Source organism: Plectropomus leopardus, chromosome 7 (assembly GCF_008729295.1).
Source record: "Plectropomus leopardus isolate mb chromosome 7, YSFRI_Pleo_2.0, whole genome shotgun sequence".
Taxonomy (NCBI): Eukaryota; Metazoa; Chordata; class Actinopteri; order Perciformes; family Serranidae; genus Plectropomus; species Plectropomus leopardus.
This window is the reverse complement of record NC_056469.1, coordinates 29,877,322-29,891,509: the sequence shown is the minus strand read 5'-3', so window position 1 is coordinate 29,891,509 and position 14,188 is coordinate 29,877,322. Positions and strand designations below refer to the sequence as shown.

Here is a 14,188-nt window from a genome sequence, read left to right as displayed (position 1 = left end):
GTGCACATCACAGGGGCACACAGGAGCTTTCTGCTTCAGGTACTCGGGGTGACTCCCTGCACGGAAAAAACAGCGAATCTCGGTCACCCTAAAACGCGCTGACCTTCCCAACAACAAGGTAAGAAAATGCATTAATTAATGTGCAATTTAATCTTAATCTTTTGATGAGCTAATAACCCCTAATTTCCGCGGCTGCCGCCGATATCGAGAGTGAATCCAGGTGCAGGGTGTCAGGCAGATTTGCACGCGTTTTACGACACGACTCGACATTTATTTACCACTAAAAACGAGTTTAAAGGCCTGCGCTGCGCTACGCAATGACCCCTAAACCCGCACCCGAGGGGAATAAAGTAATACATCAATTTATGGATGATGAAATAAACGAGTATTCGTTGAAATGTTGCACTCAGACCAGATTTTACGCTTTCTATTTGCGGATTTTGGCGAATTGCGCCCTTGGTTCTTGTTCTTGCCGGGAGGTCTTGTGCGTTAAGACCGATTTCAACCATCCAAGCGCAGAGGATTCACTCTGAGGACGAGGAGGCGGGGAGGGGAGGATAGGAGGCGATGTTTTAATGTCATTAAAAACACATATACAAAGCTTTCCCGTCAATTATCCGGTTTTGTCAAATTGGTGATGGTTTTGGCTGCGATGCCCTTGCCCCTCTCCATCTTCTGTTCCTCCGCGTCTCCTCAGCCATAAATTTCTACTTCTGCCTTAACCCTCACGTTCTGTCACATTATAAAGATTCGTCTGCTTTTCTTTGGTTGAATTTAATGTGTAGAATATCAAGGAAAGCTCAGGGGATGTCTCGGTGTTGCTGGGTGCCCTCTCCTGCGTCGTGCGCCAAAATGACCTTGTAGAAACCCAGCGGGGAGAGTGAGATGGAGAAAGAGTGATGAGCAGTTTTTTTTTGCTTTCCTCTGTGGTGTTGCTTTGCGGTGGTTTGTGTCAGTGGTGTTGAAACGACTTTGCCCACAGAGGGACGTTGTGTGATTTTATGAGTCTCCTTTCATTCTTGTCTGGAAGAAGGAGGAAGCTGTAGGAGCAGCAGATATGTGGCATTGATTTATGGTCTTTTTTTCGTCTTTGGAGGTGCTTACAAATTGGCATGTCTGATGTCTTGTCCCTGTGGCAGCCATGATTGCAGCTCAGGCAGTTTCTCAGCTATTTATGCATCCAGCCCACATGAGGCGGGTGGCAGTGAGGGGAGCAGATACTGTTGCAAACCTGGAGGAGCACTGACAGCCCTCTTTTCTTTAATGAATCTGATTTATGGTTTTGTGATTGAAAGCCTGACACACTTTCAACCTCTTAATTAGCCGCTATCAGGCTGCAACAAGAGCAGCAGCGTTACCTTGACATTCAGTATGACAGCTCCTCTTTAGAGGAGTTTAAAGCGATCAAACGAACCCTTTTGACAGTTTTACCTTTTTGCTTTTGGCTGTGACTGAGCAGACTCTGGATGCACTCATCCATCTGTTCTTCTTTTCTGTTTTTGTGTTGTGGTGTTTCAATTAGAGATGTTCTGCTACCATTTTTTTACAAATTTTTCTGGTTCCAGCTTTTCAAATATGAGCATTTCATCTTTTTACTTCTTATATATGACAGTAAACTAAATATCCTTGTGTGTTGGACTGGTCGTTGAATATTAAAAGATCTCTACATTGAGCTGTGGGACACAGAGGACATTTTTTGTTACTGTCTGACATTTTTTGATAAAATGAAAGAAAGAAAAAAACGTGTGGTATCCACAGTTTTTGGCTAAAGAAAAGAACAAAAAGAACAGCATTGTTAGATTGTTTGATAAAGAGTTTATTATTCCCAGAGCCGTCACTCAGCATCACTCAGCACAACAAAAGCAGAGTGACTTGACGCTTGTGTAGCAGGTGAGTGTGTGTTCACACAACACACGGGAGCTCCACTTGAAACCAGGAGCTGAGGGAGCTGCACTGTTTGGTGTTCTCATTTTCTGCCTGCTACCCCTGCTGATTGGGCCGTGCTCTGGTCCGTCCGCAGAGATTAGCCCTGTCACAAGTTACAACTCGCCTCTCCCTGCAGCTGGGAGCGAAAGATATATTAGCATAACAGCTAAAAAAAAAAATCACAGGTTTGCGGTGCAGCAGAGCACAGATATCCTCCTCAAGGTGTTGTCAAGATCAGCAATTAGCACAGCTGTTTCAACATTTAGACCAGTGCTTCAAGGCTGGTTCATTTGTGCTGCACGTTTTTACACACAGATCTGTTTTTGGCTGGTGACGCTGCAGCTGAAACGCTCCTCTCTGCTAGAGATTTACTGTGAGACTGAGAGAAAATCGATGGCCTTCTCCGACGTCTCCAGATGGGTCGAAGAGCAGCGATTAGTGTCAAGCACATAACTCTCCATTAACGGCTGACAGTGCATTTGTTTCTTAAAGTATGTGTTGTATGTGAGGACGTGTCCTGAAATAATGCATTTTTGTGTATGTGTATGTTTGTGATTTCTGCATGGGCAGATTATGAGACAATGGGCACAAATATGTCAAGGGCCCCCAACCTATCCTTCCAGGAGCAAGACACACAGACTTTGTGGTGGTGTGCGTTTTTGTCGTGGTTTGTGTGTCCTTGCAGCCTGCTCTTATTCTGAACTTGTAAAATTGCTCCACTTTGACAGGGTTTTTGTGTAAGTGTGCAATACGAAAAGGCATCTTTTGTTTGGGCATGAAACGGCGCTTGACGCTTTCATGTGAGAACGCGGCCGGACAGAACCGATCGATAGGTTTTACAAATCCTGGACTTTGATGCAAAAGTCCAGTATTTGCTTTCGTGTGAATGTGATGGGTTTTACACCTTACAGTGTGCCTCCTTCCCCTAAACCTACATGGCAGCATGTGCGTGTTGTCGATTTCCCAGTGTTGGTTGCCACGTGCTTGTGTTGTCTAAACATAACAACGTGCCGCTTCATCCCAACACGTGCATTTGTTGACATCTTGGTGATGCCATCCCGGAACATAAACAGGAGACACAGCAGGGTACGCAAAACGTAATAAATAGACACAGAAGTCCACTGCAGAGTGGCAACATGTGACAAGTTGTGATGAGAACGTGTTGCTTCCTGAGTTACTTTTCAGAAGAGGAAGAAGGAGAAGCAGTAGTGATTGTGGAAGAGGAAGGATCAGACTGGCCACTAAAGCGTGCTGTAACATTAAAAAAACATTTAAAATGCTCTTAGCATTATTTGTATAAGATTGTTTTGACCACGTAACAGCACAGTGCTACCCCCCCAATTGAATTCGCCACATGACGTCTGCTACAGTAGCTGTACAGTCGACTCATCTAAGAATAAGTTAGCAAGTTATCGTGACCAATTTGTGGCTATTTTATTTTATTTTTAAAATTTTTAAATCAGGTTAGCAGTTCCCTCCGCTCGTCTCTCTGCTAGGCTCGCTTGCCTCCCGGCTCCAGCTCCTTAACACACAACACAAGAAAATAATCAGCATATTTCGCGAAATGTTAAAGTATTCCGTTAATATCTGTGCACTGTCTCAGTTTATGTCTCTATTTCTCCAGTAATTTCTATCTAATTACAAAGTCTGCTCATGCAACCTTCGAAGAGATTATTAAGAAAATATGGGACCCGTAAAATAAAGCACCTCCTCCTCTCTGCTCCACTACTTTAAAAACAAGTGTTCAGCAGTTTGAACTGCGCGCAGTGATGAGAGATGACACACGCCTCAGCTCCAGCAGGAACACAAAAAGCTTTTGATGCACAGGGAAGCAAGAGCAATGCTTGTAGTGGCAACAATTTAATTCAAACAACCATAAAAAACCCAGCACATTTGTTGACTGAGAGAAGAGCTGCAGCAGAGCATCTGCAGACAGCGATGGAGAGTTTGGCCCATATATTCTGGTGTCTAGGAAGAATTTCTCCTTGGAAGTTGTGTTATTGTCCTGCAGTTGACAGTTTATTATCAAAGCATGTTAATTTGATTTTGACATTTTTTTTTTCTTTTTGTGAAAATATGACAAAGTCCGTAATTCCACCACTTTGTTACAGAGTGAAATATGTAATAATACAATGATTGATTGACCGCATTTCATTTTTTCATTTCCTTCACATTTACAATGTGTAGACATGTATGAGATTGACTTTTTGTCGATATGCCGATATAACAACAACTCACTTCGTGAAATTGAACGTTTTTAGTTTTTGGCACATCTGCACTGGCTTCATTTTTCAATGCTCGAGGAAGGGTCCCAGGTCATTGCGATAGATCCTTTCGTCAGTATAAATGTGGATACGTTACTGCGTAAGCATCGTTTAGCCCCTGATTAATTGGAGGGGGGAAAGTCTCCAAAAATAAAATCCACTCGCTTGTTTGTGACATCTTTCTGTTTTGGAAGGCTGTGCAGGGATCTGTTTGATGCACTGCAGTCAGGATTAATTCTCAGCCTCATGGCTGCGTTTTCCTGCTTCACACTTGTCTGGGAATAACTTGGGGGGTTGTGCAGGTTTGGATCGTTACAACAATCTGGTATCTGGTTTCTTCGAAGAAACTGGATCAAATTCATGCTGCCTTGTAAAGCTGAGAGGTGGTCTAGTTTTTTTTTGGGGGGGGGGGGGGGGGGGGGGGTAGATGAATGGCAATAGTGAGCAATTTCACATTTTTACAGTTTTGATTTTACATGCCTGAGTTTAAAGCAAACACAAAACACAATTTAAGTAAAAATTTGAGGTACTTATACTTCACTTGAGTATTTTCTTTTTTTTTTTACTCCACTTCATCTCTCTGCTGATAATGTTTGCACAATTTTCCTTACGCACAATTTTCAATTAGGGCTGCACGATTTGTGGAAATATTATCAAGATTACAGTATGGCCAAGCATTATCCGAAACACAGGAGCTGCAATTTTTAGATAAAGATAAAGTGTCACAACATCTTAATTGAAATGAAGCATTGAGATGCTACAGAGATTCAAATCATATCCAGACATCAGGGACCATGCTTGTCTGGTACAAACTCTAAAATCATGTTGCAAAATCATATGGAGACGACCTCAGGTCTCAACAAAATCAAAATGTGGACACTCAATTCAGTTCAATTCATTATTTGTCTAACAGGGCAATTTGTGTTGCAGCAAGTGTAGAAACATAATAAAACAATAAAAGCACCAACAATATGACACAGAAACATGATCAGATGACACTGATCTGTATACAGGGTGACTTGCACCCTCAGAAGCAGTGAATGCCGATTATCTAAACATTATAAAATGACACCAGTGTGAGCTGCTGCGTCGTGTTGTGAAAACACAGCTGTCTTGCTCTCAGCAGTTTTTATCTGCAGGTTTTGAACTGCACCTCTCGGCTGCCCTCAGTCTGACTCCTCTTCAGTCCATTTTGCAGTGAGCAAAGCCAAAATGGATGCAGAGCGCTGACGTCACTGTGTTTGACACGGTGTTGCTAGCCGCCTCGGTGCCACCAGGGTGACGGTGCACGCTGAGAGCCTTAGCAGGGGAACAATGACGTGACTCATGTTAGGCTGCAGATTCTCCCAAAGGGGACTTTGCAGCCGGGGAGGAGCGATGAGCCAGTAAGCCTAACGACCAATCATCACACCCTCCTCTCCGGCTGCTGTTATCGCCTCAGCTTGAATGGGCCTGAAGCCATGCAGGAACATGGTGCAGCTGAATAAAACTGCCACTTCCTGTGTGAATCTGTGTGGATGTCACACTGTGGTTGGTGTAGATGAGCAGGAGCTGGACTGAGGCTGCTGGGTGAGAGTTTTTTTTTTTTTTTATTGCACCGATTCATCACCGCTGAGAGGACGAGTCCACTCGGCACCTCTGTCCTTGTGGCCAGAAAACAAGACATGAATAATTGATCCTTCACACGGGCTCAGGAGGACTCCCCTGAAGCTCAGACCAGAGGAATTGATAGAAAAATGATGGATGAGGAGGAGTGAAAAATGCTGGTTGATGGAGGAAACTCAGTTACCACGAGAGGCCTTGGCTGGGTCACGATGATGAGTAGACGCCAAGATATGTTTGTATGTGTGTGTCTGTAAAAGAATACTGAATTTTCTCCCTCACCTTGCTTCAGTCTCGAGGGCATTTCGATGACTCACAGAGAGAGTTTATATTATTTTGATTAGTGTCACAGGATGATGTTGATTTAACCTTTGACTCATTGTGTGCTTGTTAAAAATGAACCATAACAAATCATTTTCTCAAGAAAATTACTTTTTCTTACACACTGAGAAATATGCAGATGAGCGCATGTACGAAATGTGCAGCACATGTCAATGAAGTGCATCACAAACTGGTCTGCAGTCTGTTGCCACCCGTTTAGCTGCTCTCCATTTTGACATCATTTTCAACTTCTTCACCAGAATAATCAATCTCCTAAAATTCAGTTATGGCTTTAAGTTTTGGTGTGCTATCCCAAAATTTCCAGTTGCTCTATCTGGCCATCCATATGAAAGATTGAGAGGTGTTCTCCGTGTGCAGCAAGACTTAAAATCATGACAGCATGACTCTAAAAGCGTCTGTGAACTGCCTGCATGTTGAATGACTATAGCTTATCACAGTTATTCTGTCAGCAGTTTAAACAGTTTGTTTCCTGTTGCTCAGCAGTCTGCCTCTTATAGTTACTGTTATGTATAGGTGAAGATGGATAAATGCATGGATGGATGGATGGATGGATGGATGGATAGATGGATATAGACAATCAGCGTCTCCCTTCTTCACTGTGGCGAGCTGATTTGAGATGAACACGCTGCTGAGTGTAATCTGTCTGAGCGGGCTTTATTATGAGCATAGGTGTTTGGTGACTGAGTCTTGGGGGTGGGGGGGTGGGGTCTTCAAATGGAGCAAGTGTGTGGGCTATGCTGACCTGACCCAGAATGCAACGCTCTCAATGCGCCCATGAGAGCAGAAAGGACTCTCAGTGGATTGAGCATAAAGACAAAGTCAGGTTTTATTATTCTGTGCATCAGAGGTGTTTAACCCTTTTAAACCTGAGTACATTGGCTTGATCTCTGTCAAAAATGTGGAAAGAAAGAAACTAGCAACGAAAGAAAAAATGACCCAATAATCAGTAAGAAATTATTTAAAAGTACAAGAAAATTGCTTAAACAATAGAAGGAAAAGGGGTGAGTCATTGTTATAAAGCAAAATGTATTTAGTAAACTGAAAAAGCAATTAATTTTATTATTTCAGCAGGCTACCAAAAGTTTAGCATGTATTTGTAACATTATTCATTCATATAAAAAAACGATACTTTAACAAAAATCACTTCATAATTCCTTTTACATTTTTTTCCAGCAAAAATTAAATGCAAAAATTACATTTTACACTAAAATTGTGACTCATATCTAAATTTTAATATCTGTCGTAATAATCGCAATATGATTTTTTTTTTTTTAAAAAAGGAAAAAAAACCTGGGATTTGACCTGTATTTTGTAACATAACTTTAAATATATAATTGTGATAATTCTAGCTTTTTTCTTTTTCCCACCTTAAGTTGCTCATTTCCTTTTTTGCCGATGTTTTTGAAAGAAGGTGAACCAATTTTCTTAGGATTCAAGGAATTCAGAGAGGAATATTTATATAGATAGACATTTTTCCACTTTTTCTTCAGCCCTGAAATATCCCTTTAAAAACAGAAAGAAGCATTGAAAGCAGTAAAAGCCCGTCATGAGGCAAAGTTTTACTTCAATGACCTCAGAAAAATAGTGGCGATGACTTCATCTCGCTCCCTGATGATTGGTGTTGTTAAGAATGTGTAAAGTTTTCCAAAAATGACAAATCTACAATGAGTCTGTAAAAACCATAGACACCCACTTACTGAGATTTTGTATTTCAGAAATATACTGAAACTAAAGATGATGATTATTTTTTTGTCCTAGTGAATATGCACAGTGGTGTTTCAGGAATGAACTCATCACATTTCAGTCGGTGTCTGCGCTTTCTCTGCCAGCATGCCGTCTTGAATTGATCAGGATTGCGTTGAGCCTCAGGGACAATCTAACAGAGGAGAAAATTTACTGCATGCGTCATGACGAGAAATCAAAGACGTCAAAAAAAAATGAATTCAGCACTGCATGACATTACCAGCCATCTGCAGCTGCGAGGATCCACCGCTGACCTATTCATCACCACCTCTCACGCACTCCCACACATTCTGCATTAATCTCTCACTCCTGCACACATGCATTTCTTTTTCAGACACACACATCTCCAGTTACTCACTCACACAAACACTATCATCACTTATTCCTGCCACACTCGCTAACTGCAGCATCTGTGCCATCAAAATGAGCATCAAGATTCTTTTTACTGCCAATGTGTGAAAGAAAGTGGGGAAAAGACTGCAGCAATAATACAAAAACAACATTGGTGTTCTTTTGCAAGTCATTGATGTCTTTCCAGCGGCTCTTCAGCCACCAAACGTGGGTGTTTTTTTAGCGATTGGTCACTGTTTTCCAGCCAGGGTAGTGGCACAAAAAGTGGTTGTTTTACTGAGACATCACTAAGTTTTCTGCCATGATAGTGCCACAAAACACAGTTGTTTTACCGGCACATTGCTGCGTTTCCAGCAGGGATAGTGCCAAGAAAATAGGTAGTTTTTTACTGAGACATTGCTGCATTTCTTGCCAGGATTTTGCCACGAGAAGTGGTTATCTTTTACTGAGACATCACTGTGTTTTCTGTTGGGATAGTGCCAAGAATAGGGTTTGTTTTTACTAAGACAATGCTGTGTTTCTTGCTGGGTTGGTGCAACAAGAAGCAGCTGTCATTTACAGTGACTTCACCTTTTTTCCTGCCGGTATAGTGCCAAAAAAATCTGTAGTTTCTTACCAAGTCTTTCCTGCATTTCCTGCTTGGGTAGTGCAAAGAACAGTGGTTGTCTTTTACGGACACATGCTATGTTTCCTGTCTGGATAATTCCAAAAAAGTGGTTGTCTTTTACCAAGACATTGCTGAGTTTCCTGCTGGGATAGTGCCACAACAAGAGGTTGTCATTTGCTGAAACACATCGCAGCTTTTTCCTTTTGGGGCAGTGCCACAAAAGTGGTTATCTTTTGCAAAACATTGCTTCACTTTCTACCTGGGTAGCGCCAAAAAAGCAGTTGTTTTACCAGAGACAGTTGTGCATTTCCTGCAGGGACTGTGCCACAAAGAGCGGTTGCTTTTTTCAGAGACATCACCAGGACAATTGATTAAGTAGTTGATAGACAGAAAATAGATAAAAAAATAATTATTTTGATATCTAATTGATTGTTTAAGTATTTTTTTCTTGCAAAACATTTATTAGTTCCATGTGTGATAGTAAACTGAATGTCCTCGGGACTGTTTGTCGGGCAAAAGAAAGTGTCCTCTTGGAGTGGAGCACTGTCATTTTGAACGTTCAGGCCTACCTGACGTCTTATCAACCAAACGGTTAATCAACAATGAAAATAACTGTCAGCTGCAGCTCCAGTGAAGAGTGCTGGTTTATGCATAAATTCATGTGTGAAGTTGTGTTAATCTGCGTGGTGATGAAAGCGGAGGTTATATTTGGACGCAGGAGTGACTCATCCTGGCGGCAAACGAAGGGGCTGTTAATTGGATGCAACTTTAAACCAACGTGAGAACTTCACATGTAAAATTATGTTCCTCCAGCACTGAGAGTTTTATTAACAGAAATCATATCGGAGGCACGAAGTTGAAATGCAATTCTTGCTCTTGTCAGCTCTGTTTTTAATTGGGCTTGTTCCAACTGTTTTAATGGCTTTACTGTGCCATTAAAATCTGCATGTGCACTATTTTAAACAAATTTAACCCAAATACAGTCAGACACATTTATCTTTTTTTTTTGGATATCTGCTAGAAATAGATTTATTTTGTGTGTGTTCTCGTCTGAAATCCCCATCGTTTCCTGTTGCTGAGGATGCTGCTGCTCCTGGAGTTGCTCTGGGTCTGTTTGCTTTCGCTGCTGCTCTGTTGAAAAGGCTTTTCAACGTCCCCGTTTGACTCATTACAGTATGTTCTCAGCTCTGAGGTGTTTTTACAACAGCAGATCTGCAGCCTGTCATTTTTTTTCCATAAAGCAGGCTTTCTTAATGTCAGAGAGCAACCCAGAGGATGAATATAAATATAGTCTAGACTGTAAAATATAAATTATTCTTTGTGTTGGTTTTGTTTGTTTAACTCTTCGAAACCAGGGAAATTTGGTTTTATTTCTTTCAGAAACATGGGAAGTAGGCGACAAAGTCCTTGAAATTAGCCAAAAATCAGTAAAAAAGTACAAGAAAATTACCTGAAAATAGTAGTAAAATAAAATAAACAAACAAAAAAATCAGGAAAGTTAAGAACCCACAAAAAGACCTAAAATAAATTGCTTAAAAATTAGTATAATTCTGTAAAATTATTTCAGTACATGAATATGGTAATTATATATGGAGTTCTCTGGACATGTTTCCTTTGCTTTTTAATAATAATTTTCTAAATTTCTGAATTTCTTGCATTTTGACAAGTTTTTCATTGCCTTTTTTCATGATTTTGTAAGAAAACACACTAATTTGTGATGAGTCTACAATATGACCAGAAAAAAAGCCTAATATGGAAATATTGCCTGTCCATGTAAACATGTTAGTTAACAGACAAATTTAGGGATTAAAAACAGTCATTAATCCTAAACACATTTTCAATTGGACTTATTTAGGCATCAGGGAAGAGAAATAAAGCAGAAATAGAGATAGTAACTGTGTACCTCGTGCTGTCAAGAAAATAAATTGAGCTGCGGGTGTGATGGGATTTCATCAAAACTAGTTTATTCAGAGAGCGTTTAGTGTGCTGTGGTTTAATAGCGACGGTCGAGGTGCTCTATATGAACTGCTCTCTGGTTTCTTCCCCCTCATCCATCTTCTCGGAGCCCGTGAACCGCTTGTCTTTTTCCCTGCCAAAAGCTGTCGGCTGCTTAAATGGGTCTTGTATTTCCACTAAATAAAATGTCCTGCTCCTATCATCTCGTGCCAAGGCTCAATGTTAAAGGGGAAATCTACTGTCAGCAGTTTAGCAGGCGCTTTCGACGTTTGAGTTTAAACAGTGCAGTAAAGAGTAATTGTTAAATGCTCAAGGCTATCGGTGAGGTCTGTGAACGGCCGTTAGACGCTGGTGTTGAGAGAAGTGCCTTGTCAGAGTCGGACTAATGTGGTTATAACATCTCCGGTTGCAGCTGGAGCTCTCCAGTGCTCCTCTCAAAGATAAATAATTGAGAGTACAATTCACAAATGAAATGTAGTATTCCCAATACGCTGCTCTACTGAAGAGTGTGATTGCATTGTGGATCAATGAAGCTCACAATAAAAAATACCACAAATGATTCACTCGTGCATTATTTACAATCACAACTATTTGTTCTTTGTAAGCTTAACTGTTGCAAGCTTTTGGTGCAGCTATCAGCAATGAAATGATGATAATAAACACATATCTAGATGGATGAAATTGGCAAAAAGAACCCCAAACCTGATTTAAAGGGTCAGTTCGCCCAAGTTACAAAACAATAGGGCCGTATTTAACCAACAATAATCTTGGTGGACTTAAATTCAACTTACTTTCCAACCAATCAATTTGAGGATGGTGGAAAAAATCTGCACAGTATCTCTGGATTAGCCGTAGACTGTATATAAAGATGGACAAAGTGCCTCCACTACCCTCTGCTATGCTTAGGTGAAGCTACTGTATCCTGGATACCATCTTGCGCTGGTGACGTCATTCAGAGCCAGAGTCTGCGCAGTAACCGTGTAAACACCTGCCCGACCTACTGTGAGCCGCTCCATTGAATGCAAGCACATGGCAGAAAATCTGTTGAATTAAAAATAAAACCAAGCTAATCATAAAAACGATCATTTGAGCAAACATCTGGGGGATGAGAACTAGCTTCAGTGACAGAAACCAACTTTGGGAAAAATGTATTTGGCGTGTGCTTTGAGTTTTTAGTTTGACCTATATTCCTTTCACTAACATGGAGGGGCAGGCTTTATGACCTATACTGCAGACAGACACCAGGGGGTGATTGAGACTGAAAAGCTATACTTTGGGGGAACATCCATGTTGTCCAATTTTACATACAGTCTATGAGATTAACTAAATTGCCACAAAGCACTGAGTGCCCTCCACCTGGTAGCGTTGTGTCTCCACCAAAACATTTTTTTTCCTGTCAAAAGACTCAACATCTCAGGGCAAGTAAACTCGATGTTCAGGCAAGTGGAATGCCTTCAGTGAAAAAATAAATAATCTCCACTGTAATATAATCTAAAGAAAACCCAAACAAAACTGCACACTGTAACGTCTTTCTGCCCGAGCTTCGTGCACGAGTTTGTCTCACCACTAAGTGTTGAGACTGTTGAGAAAAATCTGACATACTGGACACTAGACTTTGGAATTTTACTGAATTTTACTGATTTTTTTGCTAGCATGGCTTTATAAACGAGTGGAGTATGCGCCTTTAATTGTGGAAATACCGTAGCAACAAATAGAAGGCAGCTCTGCAGCAGCGCCGCAACAAACAAATGTTGCCAATGTGAACACGTACTGCTCACGCATACAGTGTGGTCCGGGTGTAACCTCCAGGGCACATGATGCACACTGCATGCAAAACATCCTCAATGTAGCCTCTCCAGTGTGATGTTAATAGGAACACGAGGGCCTGTACGTTTGACAGTATTTAAAATCACAACGTCGTGATTTGTGAATTTCCTGATATACTGTAATACTGTGATAACGCCCAAGCCCAGTTGGAATCTGCTGTCAGTCAGCCTGGTGACAAACTGCTGCTGCTGATAAATAAATTCAACAAAAATATTTTATACTGCATCTATAAATGCAGGGGACGTTTTAGGTAGTAACTGCTCATTCCCTATTGCACCCTTCATGTTCCAGATGCTCTGAGGCAGACTGGACCCTGAGCTGATGTGTAAAACTGTGTGATTATTTGGTGCAGCGCAGACCACATCTCCAAGATGTCACGATTCATTTGGCTCCCATGTTTTTCCCCTGCCATCTTTTGTTAGCATGCTTTCAGCCTGCCACATTGTATGTTACACGTGTGTCAGTGTGTGTGTGGTTGTGAAAGTGTGTGAGGCCTCTCGTCCCTCTGGCATCTTTTCTGCTCACTAAAAAGAAAATGGGATTACATAATTAACTCTTTCATCAGCAGCAAACGACAGCCGGGGTTTTTGCTCGCCCCCCCAACCCCCATTGACTGTTAATTTATTATCAATTTACACCTCATTAGAGATGCCAGAACAGTTTGAAAAATGCTTTTTTTTTCACAATAACTTTTTATACTGTGAGCTTATCAGTTTTCTCTTAGCCTTCTTGTAGCGTTTAGCCTTTATGCTGCCAGTTTCACACAAAGACATCACCACTGTGACGTGTATATTCAGTATAGATTGTGTGTGATGGTGGTGATATTTTCACTGCAGTGACACAGTGGCCGCAGCTGCACAGTAACGCTACATTTGCACACTGAGAAGGTATTTGTTATTCATAGGCAGAGAGACCACCAACACCCACTCTCATCTCTGTATCTCCGGCCTGTGAAAGGCTAATCAGATGGTGATGGGCTGCCTCGTTGCATTCGGATGATTCTCAAGAGTCTCCTTGTACAAAGGTCGTGACCATGGTGACGAAGGAGGATCAACCAATCGGCTGACTGCTCAGAGAGAGATAGAATATTTCGAGATGATGGTTGTAGAGGACTCCAGCTGTATCATGTCTAGAGTTAGAGACAGAAAATACAGATTCATTTTCAGCCTCACAAACTCCGTGCGGCAGCGGTGATACAGGAGGAACAAGCAGCCGCGGTATAAACTGCACATTATTCACAGTTCAATTTAATTAGTTTTTGTTTTTATTTTTATAAAGACCAACATCACAAATAAAAAGTTGCCTCAGACGGCTTTTACAACATGCAGTTGAAATGAAAAATAATAATAGTAATACATGCAACCTACATTAGACTGACCTCTAACTTCAAAATTAGTCTTATTGTAATGATATAGTCACTATGTGGTATAGTACATTTACAAAAGATTTTTAACAATGTTGGAATAAAGATAAGCTAGAATGTTACAATTTTCACTTCTGTGATTTCTGAAAAATATCATTTACTGTTTTTTGTAGGGCAGTCAAACAATGAATTTGTATAACCCCAGTT

General features: G+C 41.0%; 1 protein-coding gene across 1 annotated transcript in view; it reads left to right on the top strand.

Annotated features, from left to right (window-relative positions):
• sv2a (synaptic vesicle glycoprotein 2A) overlaps positions 1 to 14,188 on the top strand; it is a 50,519-nt gene continuing 36,331 nt past the window's right edge. Inside the window, exon 1 of the mRNA XM_042489865.1 lies at positions 1 to 118. The gene's annotated coding sequence lies outside the window, so the exon portion shown is untranslated. The remainder of the gene's footprint in view (positions 119 to 14,188) is intronic.